Source organism: Nomascus leucogenys, chromosome 11 (genome assembly GCF_006542625.1).
Source record: "Nomascus leucogenys isolate Asia chromosome 11, Asia_NLE_v1, whole genome shotgun sequence".
Taxonomy (NCBI): domain Eukaryota; kingdom Metazoa; phylum Chordata; class Mammalia; order Primates; family Hylobatidae; genus Nomascus; species Nomascus leucogenys.
This window is the reverse complement of record NC_044391.1, coordinates 82,122,728-82,141,212: the sequence shown is the minus strand read 5'-3', so window position 1 is coordinate 82,141,212 and position 18,485 is coordinate 82,122,728.

Genomic DNA, 18,485 nt, shown 5'->3' with positions numbered 1-18,485 from the left:
AGATATACTATTCTAGGGTAAAAGCTTTTTTCATTCAGCACTCTAAATGTGTCATGCCACTCTCTACTGGCTGGTAAGGCTTCCACTGGGAAGTCTGCTTCCAGATATATTGGAGCTCCATTGCATGTTGTTTGTTTCTTTTCTCTTGTTGCTTTTAGGATCCTTTCTTTATCCTTGATCTTTAGGAGTCTGATTGTTAAATGCCTAGTAGTTTTCTTTGGGCTAAATCTGCTGGTGTTCTATAACCTTCTTGTACTTGGATATTGATATCTTTCTCTAGGTTTGGGAAGTTCTCTTTTTCCTTTGAATAAGCTTAAGCTTTCTACCCCTATCTCATTCTCAATCTCCTCTTTAAGGCCAATAACTCTTAGATTTGCCCTTTTGAGGCTATTTTCTAGACCTTGTAGGTATGCTTCATTACTTTTTACTCTTTTTTCTTTTGTCTCCTCTGTGTATTTTCACATAGCCTGTCTTCAAGCTCACTAATTCTTCTGTGTGATCAATTCTGCTATTAAATGACTCTGATGTGTTCTTCAGTATATCAATTGCATTTTTCAACTCCAGAATTTTTGTCTGATTATTTTTAATTATTTCAATATCTTTGTTAAATTTATCTTATAGGATTCTGAATTTTTTCTCTGCGTTATCTTGAATTTCTTTGAGTTTACTCAACACAGCTATTTTGAATTCTTTGTTTAAAATGTCACATATCTCTGTCTCTCCAGGATTGGTCTTTGGTGCCTTATATAATTTGTTTGGTGAGGTCATGTTTTCTTGGATGGTGTTGATGCTTGTAGATGTTTGTCAGTATCTGGGCATTGAAAAGTTGGGTATTTATTGTAGTCTTCCCAGTCTAGGTTTGTTTGTGCCTGTCCTTCTTGGAAAGGCTTTTCAGGTATTTGAAACAACTTGGGTGTTGTGATCTAAGTTGTATCTGTATTAGGGGAAACTCAAAGCCCAGTAATGCTGTGGTTCTTGAATACTCATAGAAGTATCACCTTGGTGGTCTTGAAAAAGATCTGGAAGAATTATCTGGATTAACCAAGCAGAGACTCTTGTTCTCTTCCCTTGCTTTCTCCCAAAGAGTCTCTCTCTCTCTCTCTGTGCCGAGCCTCCTGGAGCCGGGGGTGGGGTGACACAAGAAACCCCTGTGGCCACCACCACTGGGACTGTGTTGGGTCAGACCTGAAGCCAGCACAGCACTGGATCTTGCTCAAGGCCTGCTGTTACCACTACCTGGTTACCACCTATGTTTGCTCAAGGACCTAGAACTGTACAATCAGCAGGTGGTGAAGCCAGACAGGCTTGTGTCTCTCAAACCATGAGACCCTTCCCAGTCCTCCCTCTGCTTTCCATAGGCAGAGGAGTCTCACTCTGTGGCCACCACCACCACAGGCCCACAGGGAGTATTGCTAGGCTTCCACCAATGTTCACTTAAAGCCCAAAGCCTCTTCAGTCAGCTTGTGGTGAATGTTGCCAAGCCTGGGACTCACCCTTCAGAAAGTAGGCTCCCCTGTGGCCCAGGTCAGGCCAGAAATGCCATCCAAGAGCCACACCTGGAATTAGTGTCCCCAAGAGCCTGCCTGGTGCTCTACCCTCCTGAGGCTCAACTGATATCTAAGGTGCTAGACAAAGTTCCCTTTTACTTTTCCCTCTGCTTTTCTCAAGCAGAGGGAGTCTCTCATTATAGCCACTACAGCTGGGAATGTACTGTGTCTCATCTGAAGCTGGCAATTCTCAGAGTCTCAACCACAGCCCAGAATACCTGGATATTGCTACTAGTTATTCAGGGCCCAAGTGCTCTTTAGTCAGCAAATGATGATGGGTCCTGCCATGGCTAGGTCCTTTTCTTCAAGGCAGCAAGTCCCCTTCTGGCCCAAGGTGTGTCTAGAAATGCTGTCCAGGAGCTAGGGCCTGGAACGGTGCCCTCATGACTATGCCCATTACCCTATCCTACTGTGGCTGATCTGGTATCCGAGATGTAAGACAAAGTCCTCTTTGTTCTTCTCTCTCCTTTCCTCAAGCGGAAAGAAGGGATCTCTATCAGACCTGCAAGCTGTTCAGCCTGGGGTTGAGGGAGGAGTGGTGCAAGGACTCCTTTAGCTGCCCTGGCTGGTGTCTCAGTAGGTCATGTGCCCCCACTCAGTCCACTGGCTCTGAGCCCAGCTCGGCACTAAGACCCACCTAGGAGTTGTATTCCTTATGGCCTAGAATGCCTTTCGAGTTTATTTAGAGCCCCAGAGCACTCCAACACTCAATGAAAAGGCTTACCAGAACTCAGTTCAATGAAAAGTCTCACAATCACTGCATTCTCCCTCCCCAAGCACACAGATTCTCCACACCATGCAGCCACTGCTGAGGGACAAGGAAAAAGCAATTAAAGGCTGTTAAAGACTGTTTTTCCTGAACTTTTCAGTGCCTCTTTCAGTAATGTGAAGTTAATACAAGGTACTGTGAGTGCTCACCTAATTTTTTGGTTCTTATGAAAGTGTTGTGTGTGTGTGTGTCTGTGTGTGTAGATGTTAAATTTGGTGTTCCCATGGGGGGGTGGGGGAGACAATTATTGCAGCCTTCTATTCTGCCATCTCACTCCACCCCTCTGCCAGTAGTAAGTGTTAGAGTCAGACATATGATGCCTCTAGTTTTGTTATTTTTGCTCAGAAGCGTTTTGGCTATTTGGAGTGTTTTGTGGTTCCATATAAATTTTAGAAGTTTTTTCTATTTTGTGAAGAATGTCACTGGTATTTTGATAGAGATTGCATTGAATCTGCAAATTGTTTTGGATAGTATTGTCATTTTAACAATATTAATTCTTCCAATCCACAAGCATGGAATATCTTTTGTTTGTGTCCTCTTCAACTGTTTTTAATCAGTGTTTTATAGTTTTCTTTGTATAGATCTTTCATTTCTTTGATTAAGTTGATTCTTAGGTATTTTATTTTATTTGTAGCTATTTTAAATGGGATTGCTTTCTTGATTTCTTTTTCAGATTGTTCACTTTTGCTGTATATAAATGCTACGGATTTCTGTATGTTGATTTTGTATCCTACAACTTTATTGAGTTTTGTAATAACTTCTAACAGGTTTTTGGTGGAATCTTGAGGTTTCTCTAAGTGTAAGATTATGTTATCTGTGAACAAGAGTAATTTGACTTCTTCCTTTCTAATCTGGATGCCCTTTATTTCTTTCTCTTCCCTATTGATCTGGCCAGGACTTCCATTACTGTGTTGAATAAAAGTAGTGAAAGTGGCAATTCTTGTCTTACTACAAATCTTAGAGGAAAGGCCTTCAGTTTTTTCCATACTAATGTTAGCTGTACGTTTGTCATATATGACCTTTATTATTTTGAGCTATGTTTCTTCTATGCCCAGTTTGTGAAGGCTTTTGACATAAAGGGATGTTGAATTTTATCAAATATTTTTTCAGCATTTATTAAAATAATCATATGGTTTTTGTTCTTGGTTCTGTTAATGTGAGGTGTCACATTTATTGATTTGTGTATGTTGAACCATCCATGCATCCATGGAATGAATCTCACTTGATAATGGTGATTTATCTTTTTGACGTGTTGTTGATTTTTTTAGTGTATTTACAGATACATTTAAAAAAACTAGAAAGCCAAATTCAACAACACATCAAAAAATTAATTAGATTCTTCTTAAGATATTTAGAACACCAATTTTTGAGAATAAATTTCATTTATCTGGGAAAACACAGATCACAGGTAGCCCTGGAGCTGAGGAATCACTTTGATTTTTAGTAAAATTTGCAAGTCCACAGCTTTCTGATCAACCTTGCACTGCTCTGTAATCTCCTTTTTTTTTTTCCTTTGTTGATGATCTCACCTTCCCAGTGTCTGGGCTTCCACAGCTTCTTCTTCTTGAAGTAAGTATGAGTAAGACGTTTTAGGATTTTCACATTGCTGGTAACAATTTTTGTGGAGGTGGCAATGACAAATTTCTAGTGTGTTCTTCATAGAAGAACTCAATTGAGAACCAGAGATCCAGTCATAAGTGAGAAGTGAGAAACCACTGCCCAGCTGCTTCATGAAAACCACCCTCTTGCCTCTGTGGTGCCCAGGGGGGATGGACAGAATGGTCCTGGGAGTGATGCTGCCTTGCAGTTTTCTCTGTGCTGACTGAAAGATTTTTGGCTGTGGCTCAACAGCTTTCAGGGCACATCTTCAGTAGGATAATAGCTATGCATTTTGCAAAGTGTAACCACTTGAGTACCTTCAACTTTGTCACCACCAACTGCTTTTGTATTAAACCAGTTGCAAAAACCTTCTCCTTTTTCTTTTCAATCTTTGATTTACCGGCTGAATACTTCCTCTTGTACATAACCTTTCCACAATACATAGCAGATTGGGAATATCTGCCAATTCCTCTGATGAAGACAGGACTTCACCTGCAATGAGGCTTCCCCTTTTTGGCTTTTTGTTACCCTTTTTCACCTTCCCATTAGCAGCAGCCTTCTTGGCTTCAGGTTTCTTTTACTTAGTATCCAGCTTCTCAACTTTTTCACCCACCATCTTGCAAGATGGGAAACAGAACTTGCTAGTACTTTCTTGAGGACGTTTTTTTCCTGTGTCGATTTTCATAAGGGATATTGGCCTGTAGTTTTCTTTTTGTTGTGTCCTTCTCTGATTTGGTATCAGGGTAATGCTGGCCTCATAGAATGAGTTTGGAAGTATTCCCTGTCTTCCAGTTTTTTGGAAGAGTTTGAGTAGAATTGGTATTAGTTCTTCTTTAAATGTTTAGTAGAATTCAATAGTGAAGCTATGAGGTCCTAGGCATTTCTTCGATGGTACACTTTTTATTACAGCTTTGTTCTCATTACTCATTATCGGTTTGTTGAGGTTTTCTGTTTTTTCATGGTTCAATCTTGGTAGGTTGCTGTATCCAGGAATGTATCCATTTCTTCTAGGTTTTCAAATTTGTTGACATATAGTTGTTCATAATAATCTCTAATGATCCTTTGCATTTCTGTAGTCTCAGTTGTTTCTGATTATTTATTTAGCTCTTCACTCTTATTTCTTCTTAGTCTTAATGGTTTGGTGATTTTGTTTATCTTTTCAAAAAAAAATCCTTTTTGTTTCATTGATCTTCCATAAATTTTTTAGTTTCAATTTCATTTATTTCTGCTCCAATCTTTATTATTTCCTTCCTTTTACTAATTTTGATTTGTTTTTGTTTTTGCTATTCTAGTTCCTTGAGGTGCATCATTAAGTTGTTTATTTGAGGTTGTTGTACTGTTTTGATATAGGTGTTTATTGCTATAAACTTCCCTCTTAGTACTGCTTTGTTTTATCCCACAGATTTTGGTCTACTGTATTCTCCTTTTCATTAACTTCAAAAAATTTTTAATTTCCTTCTTAATTTATTCGTTGATCCATTTGTCATTCAGGAGCATGTTGTTTAATTTCCATTTGTTTGTGAAGTTTTTGAGGTTTCTCTTATTGGTTTCTAGTTTTATTCCACTGTGTTCAGAAAAAGGTAATTTTTAAAATTATTTTTATTCATTATTATTTTTTAGAGACAGGGTCTTGCTCTGTTGCCCAGGCTGGAGTGCAGTGGTATGATCATGGCTCACTGCTGCCTGAAGCTCCCAGGCTCAAGTGATCCTCCCACTTCAGCCTCTCAAGTAGCTGAGACTATAGGCAGGTGCCATAATGCCTGGCTAATTTTGTTTATTTTTTGTAGAGATGGAGTCTCACTATGTTGCCCAGGCTGCTCTCAAACCCCTAGCCTCAAGTGATCCTTCCATCTCAGGTTCCCAAAGTATTGGGATTGTAGGGATGAGTCACCTCACCTGGCCAGGAAAGATACTTGATATGATTTCTACTGTTTAAAATTTGTTCAGACTTGTTTTGTGGCCTAAGATATGGTCTGTTCTGGAGACCGTTCCATGTGCTGATAAACAGAATATGTATTCTGCCGCAGTTGGGTAAAATATTTGGTAAATAAGTTAGGCCTATTAGGTCTAGTGTGTAGTTTAACTCCAATGTTTCTTTGTTGATTTTCTGTCTGGACAATCTGTTCATTACTCACAGTAAAGTATTAAAGTCCCCACTATTATTGTATTGTGATCTATCTCTCCCTTTAGATATATTAATGTTTGTTTTATATACTTGGGATCTCCTGTTTTGGGTGCATAGGTATTTATAATTGTTAAATCCTCTTGCTGATTTGACTCCTTTATTATTTTATAGTGACCTGCTTTGTTTCTTCTTACAGTCTTTGATTTTTAGTCTGCTTTATCTGATATAAGTATAGCTACTCCTGTTCTTTTTTTTGTTTCCAGTTGCATAGAATCTCTTTTTCCACCTCTTCACTTTCAGTCTACGTGTATCTTTATAGGCGAAATTGGTTTCTTGTAGGTAGCGTGTAGCCAAGTCTTGGTTCTTTGTCCATTCAGCCACCCTATGCCTTTTAATCAGAGAAGTGAGTCCATTTATACTCAGTGTTATTATTGGTAAGCAAAGACTTACTAATGCCATTTTGTTTCTTGTTTTCTCATGGTTTTGTACCTTCTCTCCTCTTACTTCCTTTCTTGCTGTCTTCTTTCATGGCGAAGGGATTTTTGCTGGTAGTATTTTTAATTCATTGTTTTTTATTTTTAGTGTATCTATTATAGGTTTTTGTGTTGTGGTTACCTTGAGGATTATAAAAAGCACCTTGGAGACATAAGAAATTATTTTATAGAGATGGCAACTTATCTTAGATCACAAAAAAATTGAATAAAAAAGAAGAAAATAATTTAAAAAAACATTTTACATATTAACTCCATCCCCCTCCCCCTCTTGACTTTTAGTTGTCTCAATTTACGTGTTTTAAATTATCTCTTGACAGGTTACTGTAGCTATTATTGTTTTTGACAGATTTGTCTTTTGGGCTTCATAATAGAATTATGAGTAGAATGCATCCCACAATTACAATATGAGAGTATTCTGAGTTTGTTCATGTACTTAGATTCACCAGTGGGTTTTATAGTTTCAAATTTTTTTTAGTTTTCTTTTCTTTTTGATTTGTACATTAGTGTTTTTTGTTTCAGATTGAAGAGCTCTCTTTCATATGTCTTGTGACGTAAATCTGATGGTGGTGAATTCTCTCAGCTTTTGTTTGTCTGGGAAGGACTTTTGTCTCCTTCATCGTTGAAGGATAAACTTGATGGAGACAGTATTCTTGGATGGCAGTTAAAAAAAAAAACTCCCTCACTTTAAAAATGTTATTCCACTCCCTCCTGGCCTACGTAGTTTCCATTGGGAAGTCTGTTGCCAGATAAACTGGAGCTCCTTTATATGTTATCTGCTTATTTTCTCTTGCCACTTTCAGCATCTTTCCTTTGTCCTTGTCCTTTCAGTGTTATTATATGCCTTGGAGTAGTTTTATTTTAATCAAATCTGTTTGGTGTTCTATGACCTTCCTGTACCTGAATATTTATATCTTTCTCAAGTTTTGGAAAGTTTCATTATTTCTTTGAATAAGCTTTCCACCCCATGCTATTGCTCAACTCCCTCTTGAACACCAATAATTCCTAGATTTGGTCTTTTGAGGCAATTTTCTATATCTTGTAGATGATCTTTGTTGGTTTCCATTTTTTCTCCTTTCATTGTGTATTTTCAAATAGCTTGTCTTTGAGAGCACTGATTTTTTTCCTCTGCTTGATCCATCTGGCTGTTGAGAGCTTCTAATGAATTTTTCAGTTCAGCAAATGTATTTCTGATTTCCAAGACTTCCATTCGATTTTTTTTTATTATTTCCATCTCTTTGCTAAATTTCTCTGATAAACTTCTGAACTGCTTTTCTGTGTTATCTTGGAAATCACTGAGTTCCTTAAAACTGCTATTTTAAATTATTGGTCAGAGAGTTCACATATTACCATCTCACTGGGGTTAGTCACTGGTTCCTTGCTTTGTCCATTTGGGGAGATCATCTTTCCCCATTTGCTGTTGTTTCTTGTGGAAGTACATCTGTGTCTTTGCATTGAAATATTATTTATTCCAGTCTTCTTTGACTAGCTTATTTTGGTTTTTATTAGATATATTTGCTTAGAGGTTCTTAACCACTAGGTTGCTGCCTCCTTTTCAGTTCTATGTGGCTCCTTAAGCCCAGCTTCACCTCAGTTGTAGTAAACAATCATAGCACTGCCCTTCCCAAACTAAGGAAGTCCTAAAGAAGATATTTTGGCATTGTGGAAGGCTGGCTAGTGGTTTGTGCCCAGGGGACCTGTGGAACAAATCTCCTACAGCATGTTGCTGCTGAGCAATCATTCTCATCTGGTGTCCCCTTTAGCTGAGTTACACAGCAGAGTTTTCAGGGCTGCATGGTAGTACTGCCTCCTCCCTTTGTTTCTGCCCATTCTCAGGGATATTTCTCCCTTTAGGCACTCACAATGTGCCCTGTGGTTAAAGCAGGCACAAGTCTCCTGCCAGGGAACCCAAATTGATGAGGAAGCTGGTTGTTCACTTCAGTCTCACTTTTTCCAGTGTAGAAACTGTGTCGGGGAAGAATTTTCACACCCTTATTGCTGGGCCAAATGTGGGGAGGGATATCACAGATGTGGAAGTTCTATTCTCTGTCTTCTCAGAGTTTTTTCACTTTTCTGTGGGCACAGGAACTGTCTCATCTTCATATTTGAGTTCTGGGATATTGCTAGTGATAATCTTGGTGCTGTATATTTGTTTTTAGTTTTCTGTGGGGGAGAGTGAAGCCAGCTTGCTGCTATGCCACCATTTTGGATCTACATGTCATTTTGGTCTTTAACAAAAGATTCGAGAGAAAGGAAAGCTGTTTAGTGTTATCTTATTAAGAACACAAATGCTGTTCATCTCCAATGTTGAGTGGGAAGAGGTATTTCTCATTATATCTGTTCAATTTTCCCTTTTCTCTAGGCTTTCTAAGGACTTAGAGGTAACTTTATTTGCATGTAATCAAATAAAACTCCTCAACATCTGATACTATTAGCAAAGGTGGCAAACAATCCGTTTAGAAAGTCTCTGGAAAACCTTTTCTTAAAGTTCAGAGTATTGTTAAAGGTTTCTGAAATTTTAATTTTTTACAACTTATGATTCAATGATGCAAATTTCTATTATCTATGGTCGGAATACACCACTTCTCTAACCTGTTGGATCTTGTCATTTCCTCTTTTTTTTGAGACAGAGTCTTACTCTGTCACCCAGGCTGGAGTGCAGTGACACGATCTCAGCTCACTGCAACCTCCACCTCCCGGGTTCAAGCAATTCTCCTTTCTCAGCCTCCCAAGTAGTTGTGATTACAGAAGCACGCCACTACGCCCGGCTAATTTTTGTATTTTTAGTAGAGACGGGATTTCCCCATGTTGGCCAGGCTGGTCTCGAACTCCTGGCCTCAAGTGATCCACCCACCTCGGCCTCCCAAAGTGCTGGGATTACAGGCGTGAGCCACTGTGCCCAGCCTCATCTTTTCCTTTTTAAGCAATTTTTCTCTGCTTTAGAACATATAGATACAAAAAAACTAACCAACCATATTTTTAGTATTTAGATTGCCAAAAAGTATTTATCTTTATCGTCCTGGGATTTGTCTGGAAAAAATATGATCAAAAAAAGAAAGGAGGTATTCATGACAAATAAATGTAATGTGTGATGGTTTGAATCCTGAACTTGAAATTTTTTTTTCTTCTTTTTCTATAAAGAATATTTTTGGGAAAATTGATGAAATTTAAATAATATCTAAAGATAAGAATTTCATGTCAATTTTCCTGATTTAGATAATTAGACTGTGATTATGGAAGAGAATGAACTTGAAGCATTTGGGGTAGAAACATCATGTCTGCAACTCAACTCTGAGAGTTCAGAGAAAGAGAGAGAGGATGCAAGAGTAAATGTGTAAAATGTTAACATTCGGGGAACTTGGATGAAAGGTATATGGGAATTCTTTGTACTATTCTTTTACAACTTTTTTGAAAGTCTGAACTTGTTTTAAAATAATTTTTTTAAATAGTCAGGGATTAAGAGCAGAAAGTAAGGTCAGTGTCCTGAAGATCTCTTTGAGCACTTACAGGATCCCTAAATGGTACACATGGAAAGTAAAAACCTTATTAGCTTAAAAGAAAAGTTGGGAGCTTAGAGTACCTCATATTTGGCTAAAAAGGCCAATCCAAAATTACTACCTAAAAGGTACTCACTTTGATAGATACAGTGATGTTTAATTTAATACACTGCCATTCCATATTAGCAGAATCAGTGATATTCCAGTGAGCTAATAACACAGGCCAAGACCATTAAAAATTGCAGGGACTATCAGATTAGCAGAGATGAAATTGAGTTATTATGCTCAGTTAGCATGTGGGGCAACAAACATGCTTGTACACTACTGGTGGGATTTAGATTGGTATAATCTGGTATAATCATTCTGAGGAGCAACCCAAAAGTATTATCACATTTTAAAATGTTCATAAAATGTTCTTACCCTTTGACTCAGCAATTCCACTTCTAGAAACTTATTCTAAGGAAATAATAGGGCAAATGCACAAACAAGTATATTCAAATATGTTCACTGTCACAGCAAAGAACAGGAAACAACATATGTCCATCAGTAGGAGACTGATTAAATAAATTATGGTTTATCTATACCAGACAATATTCTTCAGAAATCACAAAGTATGAGATAAATTAATAGGAAGCAATGTCCCTAATGTGTTAAATGAAAAAAACAGGTTTCAGAATGGTATATGTAGTATGATTCTATTTACATTTACCTTACTTGTTATATTAGTCTGTTTTCATGCTGCTGATAAAGACAGAACTGAGACCGGACAATTTACAAAAAAAAAATAAAATAAAAAGAGGTTTACTGGACTTACAGTTTCACATGACTGAGGAGGCCTCACAATTATGGCAGAAGGCAAGGAGGAGCAAGTCACATCTTACGTGGGTGGCAGCAGGCAAAGAGAGAGCTTGTGCAGAGAACTCATTTTTTAAACCACCAGATCTCATGAGATCCATTCACTATCATGAGAACAGCACGGGAAAGACCTGCCCCCATGATTCAATCATCTCCCACTGGGTCCCTCCCACAACACGTGGAAATTACGGGAGCTGCAAGATGAGATTTGGGTGGCGACAGAGCAAAACCATATCACTTGTTTACATTTAAACTGGAAATATTATATAGACAGTTTTAAGAAAAAAAAACTGAAGGAATGCATGCGAAAAAAGAATTGTGGGTAGGTAAGGAGTACAAGTACATATGTTACACTATAGGTACACTGATACATGGTACTACGTATATGCTACACTAAATATGGCAGACTACATATTTGTAAGGACCAGTGCAAAATGAAAATGTTGAGCCACCAATCTAAAAACAGAATTTCTAAGATAGTGACAGCAGAGTTTTATTTTTTTATTTTTATTTTTTTATAAAGGAAAGAGGTTTAATTGACTCGCAGTTCCACATGGCTGGGGAAGCCTCACAATCATGGCAGAAGACAAATTAGGAGCAAAGTCACATCTTACATGGTAGCAAGTAAGAAAGCATGGACAGCAGAGTTTTAAGCCATGCTTGGAGCTCTGTTTGGCTGTATGAATCACATGTCCATAAAGCCAGGCCTGACTATACACAACACTATACCCTTAGATATATGCTGTACTATATATTACACTATAAATTACACTCAGTATATACTAAGATATACACTACAGCAAGGGGTTGCATATGAGTGGTGGGTAGAAACACACATCTGGTTTATCTTTCCCTTTCCTTCCTTGTTATTATCTTGAGTAATAAAGTCAACACAAATTATATTCAAATTATCCCTAAAAGGAGTTAGCATTTTAAGGGTGCCAAGATCAACGATTTGCCAGAGTACCCTTTGGATCACTTCACATGTCACAAGAGTGCCTCCAAGAGGACTAACTGAAATCCAATGAGGAGACAGAGATATATGGCTCTGCTCACATTTCAAAACAGAGCCTATAATCCTGGTGTGTGGTATTACTAAAGACTTCTGTGGCAAAATTTAACTACACTTAAAGAGTTTTCCATTCTAATGACTATCTCGACAATAAATGCAGGGTAATTTTTTCCTCTTTTCATGTCACAAGTAGAAGCATAAGAAAAAAGTAAGAAGATAAATATAAAACAACAGGTATTTCTTACCTCTAGAAATTAAATAGCTCTTCTAGGTCACTTGGGTACTGATATTTTTCTACTGCTCTAAATGGCCCTATGATATCCTTGACTTAACCAAATAGTAGTGTTACTAGTTGTTAATTGACTTGATCTGTCTACAAGTTAAACGTTTCCTCTGATGCTTCTATTTATAAGTAGAACTAAAAACCTGGGAAGTCTAATTTGGGATCAGTATGGTAGCTATGTTCCGCCATGTAGAACATCAAGTTTGATTAGGCAGATCTTAGGGTTGTAGCCAAAAAGCAAGGGCACAAGACATTCTAATATCTAATGGGCTCTAAAGATGGTCTAACACTTACCAGGCTCTTATTCTCATTAGTTACATGAACAGCAACCTTTAACAGGCCCTAATGAAAGTGTTGGGATAAGCAAGTAGGTGAAAGACAAGGGTTTCCAGGATTCAACACTGTGGGAAAGCAGGAAGAAAAAAATTAAAAGATTTGTTGTTAAAGATTTTGTCTGAAGTCCATCATAAGGTAACCAGTGGTAACTAGGCATGAATGGCACACAAGGAACTATAAACCTTTGACTTCATAGGCATCTGGAGAATCTGTTGAAATTCTATTTGAGAAGTTCTCCAAGAGACTTCAGGGTTTTGTATAACATGGTGACAGACTATAAATAGAAATCTGATAAATCCTATGAGGTATGTATTTCAAGACTAAATCCCATGCCTTAGAAGTGTTCAATCTTACACTATCTTTTAATTCATGTTACACAATTATAATCATGTGTGTATACATGGTACCATATATCACATATAATCTATGCTCAGTAATAAAGAAAAACAACTAATAAACACATCAAAATCCTACTTATATGAGATTATCCAAGGCAGTCATCTGTTTTAGGACATTAGTCTGTCTTCATTAAAATTATTAAAGACACTTATATTCACGAGAATTAATTTTCACCAGTCTGATTAGCACTACTATTCTCACATTTCGAAACAGAACCTATAATTCAGGTGTGTAGTATTACTGAAGATAGAATTATGCCATTTCCACAAATACAAAAAAGAGCTCTATTTAATGCATTTGCCCTTTGTTACTTCCATAGATATTTAACTGCTTTTACTCTAAATATCTAAATATTACAATTACTTTTTGTTTTAAATGATTAGATGCACATGTGTCTTACAAGAAAAATATTCTAACAGTATCCTCTGAAGACTAATGGGCTATGACTCAAGAAGTATTGAGGTTGGAAAAACCACCTGATGGGAATATTGAAGTGAAAATTCAAGCACAAAATGGATGGTTGATCTAGGTAATATTTATACTTTCTCCCAACTCTGAAATATCATGAATATGAAACAATTCTTACAAGTCTTGAACAGGGCAGAGGCACTGGGAATGAAAAGTAGGCAAATGTGAGAGACTCTGTGAAGATACTTAATCATTACAATTTGGCATTGATTGAGTGTGGGATGCAAAAGAAAAGGATGAAAAATCAAAGTTACTTAATGTTTTCAGCTCAAGTAACTGTGTAGCACCATTAGCAGAAATAAAAAAGGATTAAAAATGAACAGTTTTCGTTTTTCCCTTGTTTTGATTGAAAAGGAATCCCCCTGAACAGGGTGACTAAAAACAGAGAAGCTAACCCAGTAGTTCCGTTTTGTTTGTTGGTGTCAGAGATAGTTCCAAAAGGTCAGTCCAGATGGGGCAGGAAACTCCAATCCTCCTGACTGGACCTCTAGCGGGAGAGCCTTGAGAAGGAGACTAGCAGAAGGAAACAGAGTATCTGGCAAATGGGCTAAAATTAAGAAAGAGAGGAAGGATAGTTAATGGAGACAATATGCCTCTTTGAGAATTGATTCAAGAACGAGGACAGGCTTGTTCCTTCAAGGAGCTAGGGAAGGCAGTGGCAGAGTATATGAGATTTAAGCTAACACCAAAAAACTCAGAATAGACTTTGCATGCTCAGTGGAGCCAGTGTTGGTGAAGAATGCCATAAAGAAAATAGCATTTGAGAAAACTCAAGAGGAAAACTAGAAGCAGAGAGAAACCCAGGAAAGTAGTACATACATCTATTCAGAAAGTAGTATGGAACTGGGTATTACTGGCTTGTTAAATGCTGTCCTTGAAACACTAATTATTTGGTACATTTTTTCAAGTAAGAAATCTATAGCAATGAATTTACACACTCATTACTTTTTTTTTTTTTTTTGATGCAGGGTCTCACTCCTGTCACCCAGGCTGCAGTGAAGTGGTGCAATCATGGCTCACTGCAGCCTCAACTTCCCAGGCCCAAGTGATCCTCCCACCTCAGCCTCCCGAGTAGCTAGGACTACAGGCGCATGCCACCATGCCACCATACCCGGCTAATTTTTTCTTTTTTTTCTTTTTTTTTTTTTTTTTATAGAGACAGGGTTTCACCATGTTGCCCGGGCTGGTCTCAAAACTCCTGGGCCCAAGCGACCCACCTGCCTCGGCCTCCCAAAGTGCTGGGATTACAGTTGTGAACCACCATGCCCAGCCGAATGCGGTATTTTGAAGTGTTGCATAATATATGATCTATTACTGTGATGCCTAATTAACCCTTATTTTAACTCTGTTCTTATCTTAATGCTGAAACTACCTCATAATGAGCTCTGTTGGGCCAGATTTAGTAGTTGCCAAAGTGTATTCTAGGAACTGAAACATCATTAGCATCCTCTGAGCTCGTTAGAAATTCACATCTTCAAAGGCTGTCCCAAATTTACCGAAACAGAAACCCTGGGGATAGAGGCCACCAATCTGGTTTTTAACCTTCCAGGTGATTCTAATGCATTCTGAAGTTTCCAAACCATTTCCTTGGGCATTTCAGAACTAGACCTCTTCAGAGATCCAGCTGAGATCAGTGTGATAGGCCAGGGTCTATCTAGAATGGTCAACTAGAAATCACAGGGGTTTACAGCTAGGCAGGGCTGGACTCCAACTTGGGTTCTAGCACCTGTTAGTTGTGTAGGGTCTTGAGCAAATTACTTAGCTTCTTTGAACCTCAGGTTCCTCATACAGAAAATAGAAATGTCTACCTTTAAAGGTTGCTATGCACAGTAAAGTTTATGTACCTCCATGGTAATTAGGAGTGCCAGCTCTGGTGTCATGCCCAGTTCAAATGCCAGCTACTGTGTGATCTTGGGCAAATTACTAAACTTCTTTGTTCTTCAATTTTCTCACCTGTAAAGTGAGTATACTTAACTCATAGGGTGGTGGTGAGGATTCAATGAGTTAACATACATATATTGCATACATACATTATCTATATACAGTATTTTATTACTATTTGTATTTCTTTTGTATTTCTGCTATTATAAGCAGGTAATACTTATTGAGCACTTATGTGGCAGTCAGTCTTTTTGTTTGTTTGTTTGTTTGAGACAGAGTCTCACTCTGTTGCCCAGGCTGGAGTGCAGTGGCATGATCTCGGCTCACTGCGACCTCTCCCTCTCGGGTTCAAGTGATTCTCCTTCTGCCTCAGCCTCCCAAGTAGCTGGGATTACAGGTGCTTTTTATGCCTGCCCGCCCGGGCGCGGTGGCCCACACCTGTAATCCCAAAACTTTGGGAGACCGAGGCAGGCGGATCACTTGAGGTCAGGAGTTTGAGACCAGCCTGGCCAACATGGTGAAACCCTGTCTCTACTAAAATACAAAAATTAGCTGGGTGTGGCGGCTTGCGCCTACTCAGGAGGCTGAGGCAGGAGGAGAATCACTTGAACTCAGGAGGCAGAAGTTGCAGTGAGCCGAGATCGCGCCACTGCACTCCAGCCTGGGCAACAGAGCGAAACTCCATCTCTAAAAAAAGAAGACTGACTGCCACAAAAGTGCTCATTAACTATTACCTGCGTATAATAGCAGAAATACAAAATAAATACAAATAACGATAATAAAATACTTTACATAGATAAAATACCTAAACCTAGAATACAGTAGGTGCTCTATATTTGCTAACAACTGTCATCACTGTCATTATAGAATTTTTTCCCGTAAAGTATAAGGTTATAAAAGGTTCCAATACATGGATATTGCCTCATACTTTCATATATTCTTTACGTTCTAATGTCTTGCCTCCCCTCTGAATAACCTCTGTGGATTATATCAATATCAACTTCCTTGTTTCGATAGTGTACTACAGTTATACAAGATGATACCATTGGGAGAAACTCAGTAAAGGACATATGGGATCTCCTTGTACATTTTTTTGGAACTCCTATGAATCTGTAATTAGTTTAAAATAAAAAGTTTAAACAACAAAAAAAGATAGGGGTAGGGAGCTTGCCTGAAATGAGAACTATTGGGCCTGAAGGCTAGGCCTATAATTCTGTTTTTCTCCAACTAAATCGTTAAAACTAAGTTAAAAAAAAAAAAAAAAAAACTAAGCTAAAGAAAAACTAGATTCATCCCTCTCAATCAAATTAACATCAATGGTCAGGTGCAGCAGCTCACACCTGTAATCCTAGCACTTTGGGAGGCCAAGGCAGGCGGGTCACTTGAGGTCAGGAGTTTGAAACTGGGCTGGCCAACACGATGAAACCATGTCTCCACCAAAAATACAAAAAAGTTAGCCGGGCATGGTGGCAGGCACCTGTAATCCCAGCTACTTGGGAGGCTGAGGCAGAAGAATCGCTTGAACTTGGGAGGTGGAGGTTGCAGTAAGCGGAGATCACCCCACTGCACTCCAGCCTGGGCAACAGAGTGAGACTCTGTCTCAAAAATAATAAAATAATAACATCAATGGCTAGCCTTTCAATTTATCATCTGTTACCGGGGCTTCAGTCAAAATTATCTGCCTATAACAGCAGAAATAGAAATAACAATAATAATTTTAAAAGAAAACACTTTGCATAGATAAAACACCTAGACCTAGAATATGGTAGGTGCTCAATATTTGGTAACAATTGTTTCTCCAGGCTCCCCAAGTTATAAGTCAGAAAAGTCTGGCAATGAAAATGAATGAATGAAGTCCCTACTACCTGATCAACTTCGTTTTCCAGAGAAAATAAAGGTATATTACCGAAGGCTTAATATTTTTCTCTCAAAAAAGCAGCAGTCCAACTGTAACAAAAACAATTATATTTTAGTAAGATTTAGCAACATATAAAATTCCTGAGGCCGGGCGCAGTACCATGCCTGTAATCCTAGCACTTTGGGAGGCCGAGGTGGGCGGATCACAAGGTCAGGAGTTCGAGACCAGCCTGACCAACATAGTAAAACCCCGTCTCTACTAAAAATACAAAGATCAGCTGGGTGTGGTGGCCAGTGCCTGTAATCACAGCTACGTGGGAGACTGAGGCAGGAGAACTGCTTGAACCCAGGAGGCGGAGGTTGCAGTGAGCCGAAATTGCACCACTGCACTCTAGCCTGGGAAACAGAGTGAAACCCTGTCTCCAAAAGAAAGAAAGAAAGAAAGAAATTCCTTCTTTTTTCAACCAACACTACCTAGGCTTTTGCTCCGGAAATCAAACATAATCTAAGGTATTACCCCAAACAGTAACAGAAACCATAGGATCCATATTACAAAGAAAGATTCTATAATCTTCAGTTTAATGCATATATCATGAGAAGAGTCTAAACTGCTTAACAAGTATAATTATTTTTGAGATTGCATTTGATCAACCAAAATCCTGTGTAAGTCTTCACAAATCCTTTCACAAATGTCTGTTGCAGAACAGTTTCTTTATTCAGAAAGTGACTCAGAGAATTTCATGACACACTGAAAGCAAGTATCTCCATAATATTTTAGACTTTCCCAATACCAAGAGTGATTACAAGTCAGAAGATCATTACCTAACACCAAATAGCCTATTGCAAAACAGGTCTCAGATACAGAATAGGTTTTCTTGTGTTTGGTTATAACAACTATACTTCATATACATAAAAAATCATCTTTGTTAAATAGTCTGTGTTAGTTATGTACTAAATGTTTGTGTTCCCCCAAAATTTATGTTGAAATCTTAACCCCCAATGTGATGGCGTTAAGGGTGAGGTTTGAGGGAAGTAATTAGGTCATGATGGTGAAGCCCTCATGAGTGGGATTAGTGCCCGTATAAGAGATATGAGAGCTTGCCTCCTGGCTACTATCCAACATACAAGGATACAATAAGAAGATAGCCATCTCCAAACCAGGAAGTGAGTTCTCACCAGATACCAGATCGGCCTTAATAATGGACTTCACATCCTCCCTAACTGTGAGAAATAAATGTTTGTTGTTTAAGCCACTCAGTTTGTGGTAATGAATTATCACATCCCAAATTAAGATAATGTTGAAATGGTTAATAATTCTGCATTTTACTTCCTTAGTTCAGCAAGTTAAATTGAAACCTCCTAATCA